Consider the following 14,057-nt stretch of genomic DNA (forward strand, 5'->3'; position numbering starts at 1 on the left):
GTAATGGTTTCTTTTTCACAGGCTTGTTGGGAGCAGTATATAAATTCCTGCTTGTGAATTACTTAAAGAGTGCCCAGTACTTAGGTGGTAAATGCCCACTAATCAACAGTTGTTGTTATTATTATTTGGCACTGTTTTTTTATCTTTGAATTTTTTTATTGTTGCAAAATACACATAATGTAGAATTTACCATATTAATCATTTTAAGTGTATAGTTCAGTGGTATTAAATGCATTCTTAATGTTGTGCACCCCTTATCACCATCCATCCCCACAACTCTATCTTGTAAAACTGAAACTCCATCCCCATTAAATGACATCTCCCCATTCCTCCCTCCCCGCAGCCGCTGGTGACCCCGTTCTACTTTGTCTCTATGATTTGACTACTTGAAGTATCTCATCTAAGTGGAATCATACAGCGTTTGTCTTTCTGCGACTGGCTTATCTTTCTCAGCATAATGTCCTCAAGGTTCATCCGTGTTGTAGCATGTGTCAGGTTTTCCTTCCTTTTTAAGGCTGAATGATATTCCACCGTAGGGATAGACCACGTTTTGCTCATCCATTCGCCGGCCAGTGGCCAGTCGGGCTGCGTTTGGGCTGTTGTGTGTAAAGCTGCCGTGGGAGTGCAGAGAGCTCTTCCAGACCCTGCTTCCAATTCTTCTGTGGCACCGCTTTCTGAAGCACAGGTTGTGGGATGACAGCTACAGGAAGCAGCAGCTAGAGCTTCTGGTTTTCATCTCTAACACGTCTAAGTTTAGGGCTTGGAGCAGGAGAGGACATCACCATCTGGAGGGACAGACTCAGTTCTCTGCATCCTACTGAGCCTTGCTGAAATGTTCCCATTGCATCTGGGGAGCAGGGATGAGGATGGTGCCAGATGGGGCCCCCAGGGATGAGGGAGGGAGGCGGAGGGGCACAGAGAAGAGGCGGCAGGTAGCCGGGCAGAGGGGCCCCGTCCAGTCCGCACACCTTCCTCCCATCGAGTGGACCAGCCTGCAGCGGCTCCCAGCGGCTTTCCAGCGGCTGGGTCACTGGAAAGAACACTGGGGTCCAGCATGTCCCTCGTTTTAAAGACGAGATATCCGATGTGAGTGCTTTTTTCCATACCACCAAGCAATTAACTCAGTTCCGACACTATCTCCCTGGAAATAGCATCAGATCCCACAGGTGAAGGGTTCGTGCTTACGACTCCCTGCCCACCTCACTTCAGATGCCAATTGCAAGTCCAGGTTGTCACCTGTGCTTCTGACCAACCGCCTATAGATGGGAGCCAAGACCCCCTCCTCAGACTTAATTAATTTGTTAGAGCAGCTCACAGGACCCAGAGAAACATTTTATTCACTAGATTACCCGATTATTGTAAACAGATATAACTCAGGAATGGCCAGATAGAAGAGATACACAGGGCAAGGTGCGTGGGAAGAGACTTCATTACATAGGAACGGTGGATTACATCATTGGCCATTGGTGATTGAACTGAAAGTCTAGCCCCTTTCCCCTCCCTAGAGGTTGGTGGGGGCTGGGGGAGGGGAGGGACTGAAAATTCTAACCCTCCAGTCGCCTGGTTGGTTCCCCTGGCAACCAGTCCTCGTTCTGAGGTTAACCTAGGTGCTTTCCAGAAGTCACCTCCTTCATACAACAAAAGGCACCTTTACTGCTCTCAAAGCTTAGGAAATTCCAAGAGTTTTAGGAGCTCTGTGCCAGAAACAGTGCATGAAGGCTAAATATATATTTCTTATAAATCACAGTATCTCAGGCTCCAAAGAGGAAGACCCTTGTCCGAGGTTTCGCAGCAAATCGTCATACAGGCTGGGCTGAGACCTGTGAAAGAAAAATAAAAATGGAGTTAGTATTGCTAAGAGAATTCTCTAAAATGAAGCCAGGAGACCATTGAGGAAGTGTGACCTATGCACGGCTCAGTCTGGAGGGAATCTGACCTTTTGACCACTTATCCTCCTAACGAAGGCATCCAGAAACTCAAGAAAATTAGGGGGCCCTTACCCTAAAACAACTCGTGACAGCCCTCACTTAAGGACAAATATTTCTTTTCTTGTGTCAGAGTACAGCCTTGTGGCATTTTCCTTAATAAGCCCTTGACTCTCTCTCTTCCCCAGAACATTCTTTCAGTTTTAACTCAATCTGTCTCCCAATTTGCAGTTCTTAAGACTCTAAATAAACTCTTTTCTTTTCTTTTTGTTTTTAGATGGTTAATATATATATATATTTTTTAATTAATTAATTAATTATTGGCTGCGTTGGGTCTTCGTTGCTGCGCGTGGGCTTTCTCTAGTTGCAGCGAGCAGGGGCTACCCTTCGTTGAGGAGCACCGGCTTCTCATTGCGGTGGCTTCTCTTGTTGCAGAGCACGGGCTCTAGGCACGTGGGCTTCAGTAGCTGTGGCACACGGGCTTCAGTAGTTGTGGCTCGCCTGCCTTGGCAGACAGATTCTTAACCACTGCACCACCAGGGAATTCCTAAGCTCTTTTCTTACTTGCAGCCTCCTGCATTTTTTTGGTTGCCAGACCTCAGGCTTCCGACTTCCTGTCCAGTGCTCTTTCTGTTCAGAGCGTCAGAGAGACAGGAAGCTGGGTGGGGCAGGGCTGACCCCAGGGCTCCTCAGAGGTCTGTGGGGGGAGCTCCCTTCTGAGCTGGCCCTTGTCGGCTCACTCTCACCACGCCGAGTGGGTGGATTACCCCTGAGTGACAGTTCCCAAACCCCGTCCTCGGGTTCCCGGGGGCCCAGAGAGGGCCAGGCTGGACTCAGAAGGCACAGCATGGAAGCAGCAGTGTGGGGACTTATCCCTCAGCTGATCCTTTCATTTAAAATCTTACCTAGAGCTTTGGAGCAGAAGCCAATTTTATCTCAGCTTTTGTGTCTTGCATAAACCATGCCCACACACCCATCGTCTTGGAATTATTCTCACACCTATTTTTGTCTACAGGCCCTCAAGGCTCCTCCAGGCTCCACGGCCTCTCCTCCCACCAGCAAGCTCCCTGTATTGGCCGCGGTGTGGCACAAAGTACCTGCACTATTTATTTCCTAATAAAAAGACAGCCTGGCTGGCCCGGTGGGAGATTAAAGCAGAGATTTACTACGAGCTGATTAACCATAAAACCACAGGTTAAGTCAATATTAGACGAGGAGGGGGAGGGGAAAGTTAGCAGAGTGGGGTCACATTCACACAGGTGACTGGGATTGCTGTTGTCTCCAGGATTCTGCCCAGAGACGGCTGAGAGGGGGGCCTGGGCCGGATCGGGCCCCTCTCGCTCTGTGACTCCAGGCATGTGCCTTCCACTCTCTGGACCTCAGATTCCCCGTTTATCTATATAATACTGAGACTGGACCAGGAGCTTCTTACTTGGTGCAAGTGAAAAGAACATGGTCTTTGACACCAGATGGGCTGGGGCTTGGAGTCCAGTGTCCTGCCGTGGCCTTCAGCAGGCTGAGTTTCCTCCCCCTGGGGAGAGTGGTAATAAGGGTGATGACAAAAATAGTGATAGCAAACATTTACGGAGGGCTTACCCACACTGAGAGAAACACCATTCTTCTGAGCCTTTCACATGTTTTGAATTGCTGAATCCTCACAACAACGGTGTCTGGCACCATCATTTTCTCCATCTTGCAGAGGGTGTGGGTTTCCCAGTGAGGTTCACTGGTGCCGCAGGGAGCAGATGCCTGGCGACTTGGTTTGGTCCTGCTGTGGGCTGTTTTCTGCCAGCCTCAGCCTGTGGGGCCTCAGCAAACTCTTCACCAAACTTCAGTGGCTCCAGCCACACCCTCTCCAATGAAGTCTGAACCACAGCACTGGGGGGTGCGGGAGGAGTGGTTCTTTCAAATTAGTTTACTCCTTGAGTACCCTGCCTCAACTCCATAGATCAGCTATTTCTGTTAGAGTTCTCTTCACTTCTTAGCAGTTCATCCCATTACTAGCCATTCATTCTTTACATTAAATTTTCCTGATAAAATTCTGTGATCCTATTTTCTGTCTAGGTCCTGATTGATATAGAATCGGTACTGGAACAGGTCTCAGGATATGGACCGGCAAAGATGCTATTTTTTTAAACAACCCTTTACAGATGTAAAACTATTTTTAGCTCATGGGCCATACAAAGATAGGCCATGGGCCAGACTTGACACACAGGACGTGGCTTGCCAATCCCTGTACTAGAGTGACTGTCCACTGGAGAAAAGGAAAGACTCAGGCCTTTTAGGAATTTCAGATACTGGCTATGAATTGATTTTAAATCCTGGGGACCCAACATGTCACTGTGCTCCACTAGTCAAAGTGGGGATTTACAACCTCCAGGTGATAGATGGGGTCTTATTTCAAGTTCATCTCACAGTGGGCCAAGTCTGTTATTTCCCTAGTTTCCAAAAGTATAATTGGAATAGACATACATAACAACTGGTAGAATTCCCACTTTGGTTCTCTGGCCCAGGAAGGGTTAAGAAGAAGTTCTGGAACTTTCCCTCCCTAGAAAGGTAGTAAACCCAAAGCGATAATGTTCCCTGTAGGAGGCGGTGGTGGTGCAGATTGCAGATTAATGCCACCATCAAAAACAAAACGCTAATTAAAAAAGACACATGAACCCCAACATTCATAGAAGCATTATTTACAATTGCCAAGATAGGTAAACAGCCTGAGTACCCATCAACAGATGAATGGGTGAAGAAGGTGCAGTATATACTATATATACAATGGAATACTAGTCAGCCTCAAAAGAGAATGAAGTTTTGCCGTCTACAGCAACATGGATGGACTTGGAGGGCATTATGCTAAGTGAAATAAGTCCGACAGAGAAAGACAAATACTGTATGATATCACTTATATGTGGAATCAAAAAATACAACAAACTAGTGAACATAACAAAGAAGGAAGCAGGCTCACAGATAAAGAGAACAAACTAGTGGTTACCAGTGGGGGGAGGGGCAATATAGGGGTGGGGGAGTGGGAGGTACAAACTATCGGGTGCAAGATAGGCTCAAGGCTGTATCGTGCAACACAGGAAATATAGCCAATATTTTGTAATAACTAAACGGAAAGTAACTTTTCAAAATTGTATAAAAAATAAACAGGCAAACAAACAAACAAACCCCCAAAACTCTTCTCACAAGAACTTAAAAAAACTTGAAAGAAACAGGGGTGCTTTTAAATAGGCGTGTTAACTAATCTGATCAACTTGTTCAGAAGTTAGATGGATCTCGGAAAATGACTGTGGATTATTGTAAACGTAGTCAGGTAGTTTTTCCAACTGCAGCTGTTTTCCCAGATGCATTATTTTTGCTAGAGCAAATCGACATGGCCCCTGGCAATTAGAATACAACTATTGGCTTTGCTGATGGCTTTTTCTCTATACCAGTTTTGTAAGGTCCACCAGAAGCAGATTTCTTTGACCTGGCTGGGCCAACAGTATACTGTCAGAATATTGCCTAAGGGGTATGGCAAGTCTGTGACTCATAATGTAGTCTTGGCTGTCTTGACATTCCACAAAGCATCACACGGATTCACTTCCATCTAACAGCAAGATCATCTATAAAGCTGCCACTTTTGAGTGGGAACCTAGGAAGAGAAGTCTCTTCAGTAATTCTAGGCTACAGTGCATGTTGCTCTATCCCTTTGGCCTTATGATACAACAGATCCAGTAATATTTAAAGTATCTGTGGCAAAAAGGGATGCAATTTGGAGCCTCTGGACAGCACCAGTTGGAGAATCACAGTGCAGATCCCTAGCCCTTTGTAGCAAATCCCTGCCTAGCACTTGGGGGGCCTCTCCTGACTCCCTCTTGTGTGTCAGTGCCCTGTGGGTGTGGGTGCAAAGGGCAGGGCCAGGGAGTTTGTGCTATCAGGGCAGGGTCACATAGCAGTTAGGAGCACTGTGTTCCTTGAGTCCCAGCTCTGTCACTCACTGGCTGTGTGTCCTTATACAACTTACTTCATCTCTGTGCCCATAGCTCCTCGTCTGTAGAGTGGGCCTAGGATATCTACACTGCAGGGCCGTTTGAGGATTACCATCATCAAGCTTCGCTCTGTGCAGGCACTGTTCTAAGTGCTCAGCCTTCCTTGCAAGGACCTTATGAGGGAGGTACTATTACTATCCCCACTTTCAGGTGGGGACACTGGACATAGAGCAGTTAGATGACTTTCCCTGGGTTCAAGCTGGTGAGTGGAAGAGCTGGTCCTTGAGTCCAAATTGGATGAACCTAGAATCTTAGATCTTAAACACTAGGCTATAAAATGTCCATATAGAACTAAGTATGGGGTCTGGAACACCCTAAACCAGTGTTTCTCCAAGGGTGGTCTGCATGGACTTGACCTGCTAGAAGCACCTGGGTGAGGGGGTATGCTGTGTATAAAATACAGATTTCCTGGCTCCATCCCCATCTCGACTAAGTCAGAGTCTTTGGGGCAGGCCTGGGATCGTGCATTTTAACAGACACACCCACCCCTGGGTGGTTCTTCAGCAATCTAAAGACTGAGAGCCAGGGACGATGAGTGAATACTGTCGATTTCATCTTCATTGCAAGCATCTTCATCTGAAGAGCTGCAGTTCTGGGCCCTGGAATAAGCCCAGCAGCAAACAAACTGCAGGACCTTGGACAGGTCACCCATGTGGTCTTATCTCAGCTTTCCTTTCTGTATAATGGGTATCCTGGTTCCCACACTGCCCACCTCTCTCAACATGTGAGAGCATGAAGGTGACAGTGACTGCAGATGGCCTTTGGTAACAAGGCAGGCACTGGAGTCACTCTGACCCTGGTCTAATGCCGGATCTGCTGCTGTTGATGTGACCTGACACGGTTCTGTCCCTTCTGAGCCTCCGTTCCTCATCCTTAAAGGGGAGATAGTGAGATAATAATCCCTTCTCCACCCTAGTTATGATGAGGTTTAATGAGACAGCAGGTACAAGAGTGCAGGTAAGATAAATCCCCCGTCCCTCCATACATAGAAATTATTATGCATTTTATCTGCCCTAGTTTCTAAAATCTCCAGGGACAGCCGAGACCCACAGGCAACTCTCACTCAAGAGTTTTCGCAGAGGCTTCGATTGAGTCAAGATGGGATCTTGTCTCTCCTTTCTCCCAAGTCAGAACAGGGTGGGGAGCTGAAGACCCGTCCAGGTGCAGGCAGGGCAGAAACCACAGCTGAACAGAAACAGCACCTCTGATTTTATCACGGTGGCCCAGCACCTGAGTGAGCTGCACTCGGTCTCATTTTCAACCTGTGTCCCATGGTGAAGTGAAGGCGGAAACCCATCCCTTCTGCTCCACACCTCCCCTCGGCCTGACCCTAGCCCTGAAGACGGGGAGTCTGGTGGTCTGTGCTCCCATGTTCCCTGATCACAGGCCGTGGAGAGGGGGTGGAGATAGAGTTCACTGCAAGTGCCAGGACCCCAGCTCTGCTCTCCAGGATGGAAACAAGAGAGATGACTGAGGTGTGCTGCCTTCTTTCCCCCAAGAGCGTCTTTGGAAGCACAAAGAGGGAACAACTCAGAGAGGCCATGGCTGGAGACACACTGTAGGCTTACCAACCAGCCAGCTGTCCCCTCCGCTCTCCCCAGCCTCACCTACGCAGGAGTGAGCCCTGGATGGCCAGGTTCTGGGGCTCTGCCTGTGAAGGTTGAATCTGAAAACCTTCTGGAGAGGAGGGAGCACCTGGGTTTTGGAGCAGGGCACCCCTGAGATGGTACCCCTGCTCCAGGATTCTGACATGGAGCGGGGCTCTGAGGGGTGGGCAGAGCTCTTGCCTTAAAGCTGCATTCACCCTAGGCAATACTTTTATTTAAGGAGGCTTGTGGGGGATGTTGGAGATTATCCAGGTGTTCTTTTTTTTTTTTTTTTTTTTTGCAGTATGCGGGCCTCTCACTGCTGTGGCCTCTCCCGTTGCGGAGCACAGGCTCCGGACGCGCAGGCTCAGCGGCCATGGCTCACGGGCCCAGCCGCTCCGCGGCATGTGGGATCTTCCCAGACCGGGGCACGAACCCGTGTCCCCTGCATCGGCAAGCGGACTCTCAACCACTGCGCCACCAGAGAAGCCCTTACCTTTTTCTTTTTTTCTGTTCTGGAACAATCATTTTACTTTAGGACAAAATTACATTCATTTTCCTCAGTAAAAACGTATTTCCTTTCTGCATACCTTCTTTTACTGAAAATATACATCCTACTTTTCATATACAGTCATTTCCTTTTATCCTTATTACTTTAGTAGCTTTAATTACATATATTAACTAGAATTCCTAACCCTTAGAGATTTTAGTTTCTATGGAAGACTAAGAAGTAATCAATTGTGAACTGTTGCATCAGCATTTTTTAGATTGGCAAATTCATGAATTCATTTAATCATTTCTAGAAAGATATAGTTCCTCATAGCACATTTTTTCAATGTGGCACAAAACATGTTTATTAATGTTTATTAATAGACCCCAAACGTCTATAGTCTCTGTAATAAGGTGTCAAAAGTAGGTAAACTTAAACTTGTTTAGAAATTAATGTTTCAGTATTTTATCTTATTTGGAAATGATCTAGACACTCAGTGAAATCCTGTCATTTAATTTAGCAAAGCTTTAAAGTTTTAAGCTACCAAAAAGATTTTGGAAGATATATACATACCATAACACAAAATTATCATTAAAAAGTTCAACTATAAACTCTTATCCCATCTACATTAGATATATATATGTATATAATTATATATATCATTCTATATATTATTTGCTCCTAGAATTTATGTTTAGACTACTCATGAAAACGTCATGAGACATTAGACAAAGTCAACCATTATTCTGAACTATTTTTCCTGATGACAAATTTTGTAACAGATAACATAAGCTTATTTGACTTTTAGTAAATCTAGGTAGAAGAAGAGTATTTAATGTTGATAACTCTAAAAACATGCCTGTATTAATTAAACCAACACATTTAAACAAGTTTTTATTTACCAAAGATTTTTCTCAGATCACGTGAACTTGAAAGCATGTGGGTTAGTTTCTATATTTCTGACAGTTTACAAATACTGAATTTATATGAGTGCTTATTTTTAAGTCAGTTAAGTAGAGCTCTTTTACAAATTAATGTTGGCAATTCCATCTAAAGGTAGAAAAATACCATATTTATGATGTACATACATACATACGAACAGAGATCTTATAGCTTCTGTTCTAAAATAATATAAAACTCACTAGTTTATAAATAACAGTTTGTAAACTAAAAATGCCACCTGCCATATTAGTAAACAAAGGAGTTGCAGCCATCAAGCCATCACATTATGGCTGCCCAATGGTGAGCCCTGAAGGATCTCAGGGTGGAGGCAGGATTTGCCCCCCATCTAGCAGTCAGCCGCTGCAGCCACCCACAGTGGTGCACTCTGAGGGTACTCAGGATGGGAAAGGACCAGATACCAGCCCCAGAAAGCTGAGGTGCAGATCAAAGGAATGATTTCAATGAGCCCAGACTTTGCATCTTCCCATACATAGAAAAATGCTAAATTCCTTAACTTGAGACATCTGGTTTTCTTTAATTAACCGTAATCTTTTGATGTTCCCACTACCTGGTCTTTGTTGCAAAAACTCCTATATATCCTGGCTCTCCCCCCTTGCCTCTTCAGAGCAGCCTCTCAGAGTTATCTGAGATGTTGTGTCCCAGGCTTAAGTCCTCAGTTTTGTCTGCTGAATAAAACATAACTCTCAGTTTTTAGGTTGCGCATTTTTTTTCAGTCAACAAGTTGGAATAAATTAAGTTTACTGGCTCAGATGGCTAAAGGCTTTTACTATTTGTGGAGAAGACTTTTAAGAATTGTATTTGTCTCTGGAAGTAATCTTAAAGAGGCTGTGGTCTAGAGTTTGGCAAGAGAGATTTTTTGCAGTTTGTATTTTAAAAAGATTTCTTTCTCTTTTATTTTTCTTCCCTTTAGTCTCAGACAATTGTGGGCTGTGTTCACATTTCAAAGACAGGATAAGATGTATAACTTCAAGGGACAGAGAAAGAATGCAAGTTTTTTTCCCTAGGAGTTTTGGAGTATATTTGCCTATTATTATTAGCCTAAGGTAATTATTATTAAAAATTTCCTTTTTTTTTCTTAGGTGCAGGACAATTGTACTTTCAATCTCCTGATTTTCACCATATCTGCATATGTCTGAAGGCAAACAGGAAAAGGTCTGAGTGGATTTTGAGTTGTTTTCAGAGTTATACTTTTGTTTTTCTAGAGTCAAGTTGTAAATTAAAAGTTGTTGATTTTAACTCTATTTTCATTTGCATTCATTTAGGTTATCTTCAAAGAATTGGGTATCCATTTCCATTATAATGCTTAGAAGTTGGTTTGCCCATTCCACCACACTATTTGAATTTTCCTTTTTATATCGGGGAGAAAATTTCCAACTAAGATGGAAATAAAAGGATTTCTAAATTCTGTGGCCCAGGGGACATGAATTTTTTGGGTGGGGTTCTAGGATTATACCTGCAAAGAACATTGCATAGGAAAGTCTGAAGCTGGCAAAGCCTGATTACAGAGGCCAACAAAACAAACATTTTGGCCTGTTCTAGATGCTTCTGTTAAATTTTTTTCTTGGATTTTAGCATTTACATGGGTAACCTGTATACTCTAGGCCTAGAGAGTTGGCTGGAGTGCTCTTTGTAAATCTTGTAGGGAAAGGGAAGTTAAAACACACAGCTGGGTGTTGAAGGGATTTTCTGGGGAAGGTGGAGTTTTGGGAGTTAAGTGCTAAGGAGATGGGGCTGGAGTTTGAGAAGGGGAATTTATGTTGGATGTGGACTTTAATTTTGTTTTAATTTAATTCCTCTTCTTTCATCTTGTTAGGGAGTCCTTAAGGCTAGGCACTATGTATATATTTTGGTCATTATACTTTTTAATTTTGTCTTTCCATAGATACAGATAAGACAATTGTCTAAATTTTTTTTTTTTTCAATTTAAAATTTCAATTTAAAGGATCCATCGTCTGGCCATTGACCAATAGAATCTTGTTAGCGACTCAAACCAACAAGCCTTTTTAGGTTAAGGAAGGATGCAAAGGGTGTCCCATAAGAGAGTGCAGCCCTCAGAAGATCCAGAAAGTTCACTCTCAAAGATAGTCTAAGAAATCAAAGGTCCTCATTGCACAGGTGTGAAGATGGTGTAGTGAAAATGGTGTCTCTTGTCTCTCATGGGCACATGAGACACCTCCAGTTACAAACTTGCTAATCTGTGACACCAGGCAAGTGCTACTGGAATGCGATTTTTCCAGCACTAACAAAGTAATGAAAATTGAGATGACAAAGTCTCCTGGGGGGACTGGGACCCCTCATGACAAACTCCCCTGCCAGCTGGAACAGCTGGACAAATGGAGGGCTGCTTGTGACTTCCTGTCTTGAAATCTCAGTCTATTTGGATGGCAGAGACCAGAGAAAATATTCTCATTGGCCACAGAGCAAGTTCTCAGGAAATGAAACAAGAAGAAAGGAAAAACCTCATCCAGTTTTTACATCGGGGATGTTTTAGAAACACAGAAAAGTTTGTCTAAACAAACTCTGGTCTGATGAGAATTGGGAGCTTACCAGTCTGTGAGTAGCTTGTAGGGTCTATGCCTGTGTTCTGCTCTGTGGTTTTTCCTCCTGATGACAAATGACACAACAAAGACAAAGAAAAACAGTAACCATCTCTGGGAAGAAAAGGATCAAGAAAAATCAAGAGTCCTTGTTACCAAGTCGCTATGTCACAAGGAACTAGTTGCACAAATATTTTCTCCTGATAATCAAAATTTAGAAAAAGAAAAGGACTCTCACCACTCCTGCTTGCAACAGACCCTGTAGGCAGAGAGATCCAGGAGGCTGACGTGATAAGAGTTCTAACCTTCTGCCCATACTTGTCAGAGGTCCCAGGATCTCTCAGCATCTAGCCAGGAAAATTTATCCTGCTGACTACACCAAATGTTGGGGAGGAAAAAATGTTCCTCTACCCTTCTAGGTTCTTCTGGCTGGTCTAGTCGTTAGATTGACATGAGACAGATTCACAGGAGAAAATCAAATTTTAATTTTGTGCGTACAGGAGTTTATAGAAATGCGAGACGCATAGCAATGACCAAAGCAGGCAGCTTTATACCTTTTAGACACAGAAACAATATATTTGTGAAGAACGGACAAGACAAAGAAACTTGGGCTTGGGTACTAATTAGTGAATTATCTAAGCACAGTTTGTTTACACAGCCTTCTCAGCCCCAAATTCCCGATCTCTGGCGATAAGGATGCCTCTCTACCTCCTGGTACTGGGAGGGCACCCTTCACATGGGAGATTTATTTTCTGCCTTCAGGAGACAAAGAGGAGGTTCAGAGTGTTCTTCTTGCACTGCCTGTTCCTCAAGGAGCTTTAATTCACACTAATGAATATTTGGGGGTGGCCTGCCCTGAGCCCCGACGTGACATTTACCCCATGCGGCTGCTCTGAGCAGTGGAGATCGTGGTTTGCATGTGACAAGCCCTGAACCCACATCAGGTCATGCTGGTATCTTCATCTGTTCCCCGGATGTGTCCCCTCCCACCGCTTCCAAGCTCAAAGCAGGGCTTTCCCTGCCTGCTGGGCTCTTCTGCCCTCGGCACTGAGACGTCATTCCCTACCCAAGGTGCTCCCTGCCTGGCTCAAAGGCAGTCTCCTTAAAACCCTCCCGGACCCCAACCAGACAAAGCCTGGTCTGGCTCTGAAGCGCTGTCCAGACCCTCCCTCAGCCTGAATCTGCCTGTAGGAGTGACCGTGATGACAACTGTCAAAATCATAAGGAAAATAACAGGTGATCTGTGCAGAGCGGTCACTCTGCCGGGCCCTCGTCAGCGCCCCTTATCTCACGTCACTCGGTACACAGCCATCACTTCCCTGTTTCAGAGCTGAGGGGACCCAGGCTCAGAGAGGCTGTCACTGCCCAAGGTCACACAGCTGGGAGGTGCCTGCGCAGGACCTGGGGAGGTGGCCTACTCCCCTCCCTCCCACCCCTGACCTGTGACCTCCTGGAGGACAGAGCCCATAACCTCCCACCTCCGGTCAGCACCAACACCAGTGAGGCCACCAGGGACCACTGCAGGGCCTGGGGCACGCGAGAAGGCGGCCCCCACACTCTGGACTCCACGGAGTGGGCTTGAGGAGACCCGATTCTGGCCCGGATTCAGCTCCCACTTCTCTGGGTGATTTTGTGCAGGTCGCCTTCCCTTGCTGGGCCTCAATTTCCCCATCTCTAAAATGGAGACATCAGTGTCCAGGACTGTTCATCAGTTTTCCAGGTTGAAGTCCCTGGTTTCTGGCCCTGGTGCTGGCAGATGACACCCAGACACTCCGCCTTCCCCCTTAGCCTAATTCTCCTGAGCCTCTAATAGCAGGTCCATCAGGCTCACCCCCACCCCTGGCACATTCTCCCCCCATCCCCAGAGACAGCTGGGTGTGTACTTCTGGAATTCTCAACCCAGGGCAGGCTCAGCCCTGGGGATCTGCTCCATGACAGAGGGACCTTAATAAAGAGATAAAACCCTATACTACCCTCCAGGGCAAACATGAAACACTTTTTATTAAAACCAAGATAGATACATCTATCTGGAGTCACATGAATTTTACAGATAAATATGAGTTCAAAGGACTTTCCACTCGCCCCTGACTCATTCGCCTCTGACCCCCCAACCCCCAACCTCACCCCCTGAACCTTCTACATGGAAAAGATCTTTGGAAGCACAGGGCTGTGGGCTTATCCCCATCGTTATCCCTGAGCAGCTGTGCAACCTTGGGCAACTTGTGTTGCCTCCCTGGGCCTCAGTTTCTTCATCTGTTAAATGGGCAGAGATGCTTTGGATGAATTGGAACTGGGGCCCATGTTCTCCTGGCAGGTAGACTTAGGCATCATCCCTTCCATAAATATATTTTCTTCATTATTCAAATACATTAGATTAAAGGAGAAGAGAAGAATTTATTTCTGGAGGCAGGTGCCTGTGGGTAAAGAGGGAAGCGATGGTTGGTGGGGGTGGGGAGGGGAGAAACAGCTGCCTGCATCGTGCTCTTTCTCTTTCTGGCCACAGGGACAGTTCTCCAATTCCATGG

At 45.6% G+C, this 14,057-nt stretch overlaps 1 long non-coding RNA gene across 2 annotated transcripts in view; it reads right to left on the reverse strand.

Annotated features, from left to right (window-relative positions):
- Positions 1 to 891: 891 nt before the first annotated feature.
- LOC137218414 (uncharacterized) overlaps positions 892 to 14,057 on the reverse strand; it is a 40,470-nt gene continuing 27,304 nt past the window's right edge. For both annotated transcript variants that reach the window (XR_010940691.1, XR_010940690.1), the window contains exons 3-4: positions 11,543 to 11,599; positions 892 to 1,820 (exon numbers count right to left, since the gene is read on the reverse strand). This is a non-coding gene — a long non-coding RNA (uncharacterized lncRNA). The remainder of the gene's footprint in view (positions 1,821 to 11,542; positions 11,600 to 14,057) is intronic.

Source organism: Pseudorca crassidens, chromosome 2 (assembly GCF_039906515.1).
Source record: "Pseudorca crassidens isolate mPseCra1 chromosome 2, mPseCra1.hap1, whole genome shotgun sequence".
NCBI lineage: Eukaryota > Metazoa > Chordata > Mammalia > Artiodactyla > Delphinidae > Pseudorca > Pseudorca crassidens.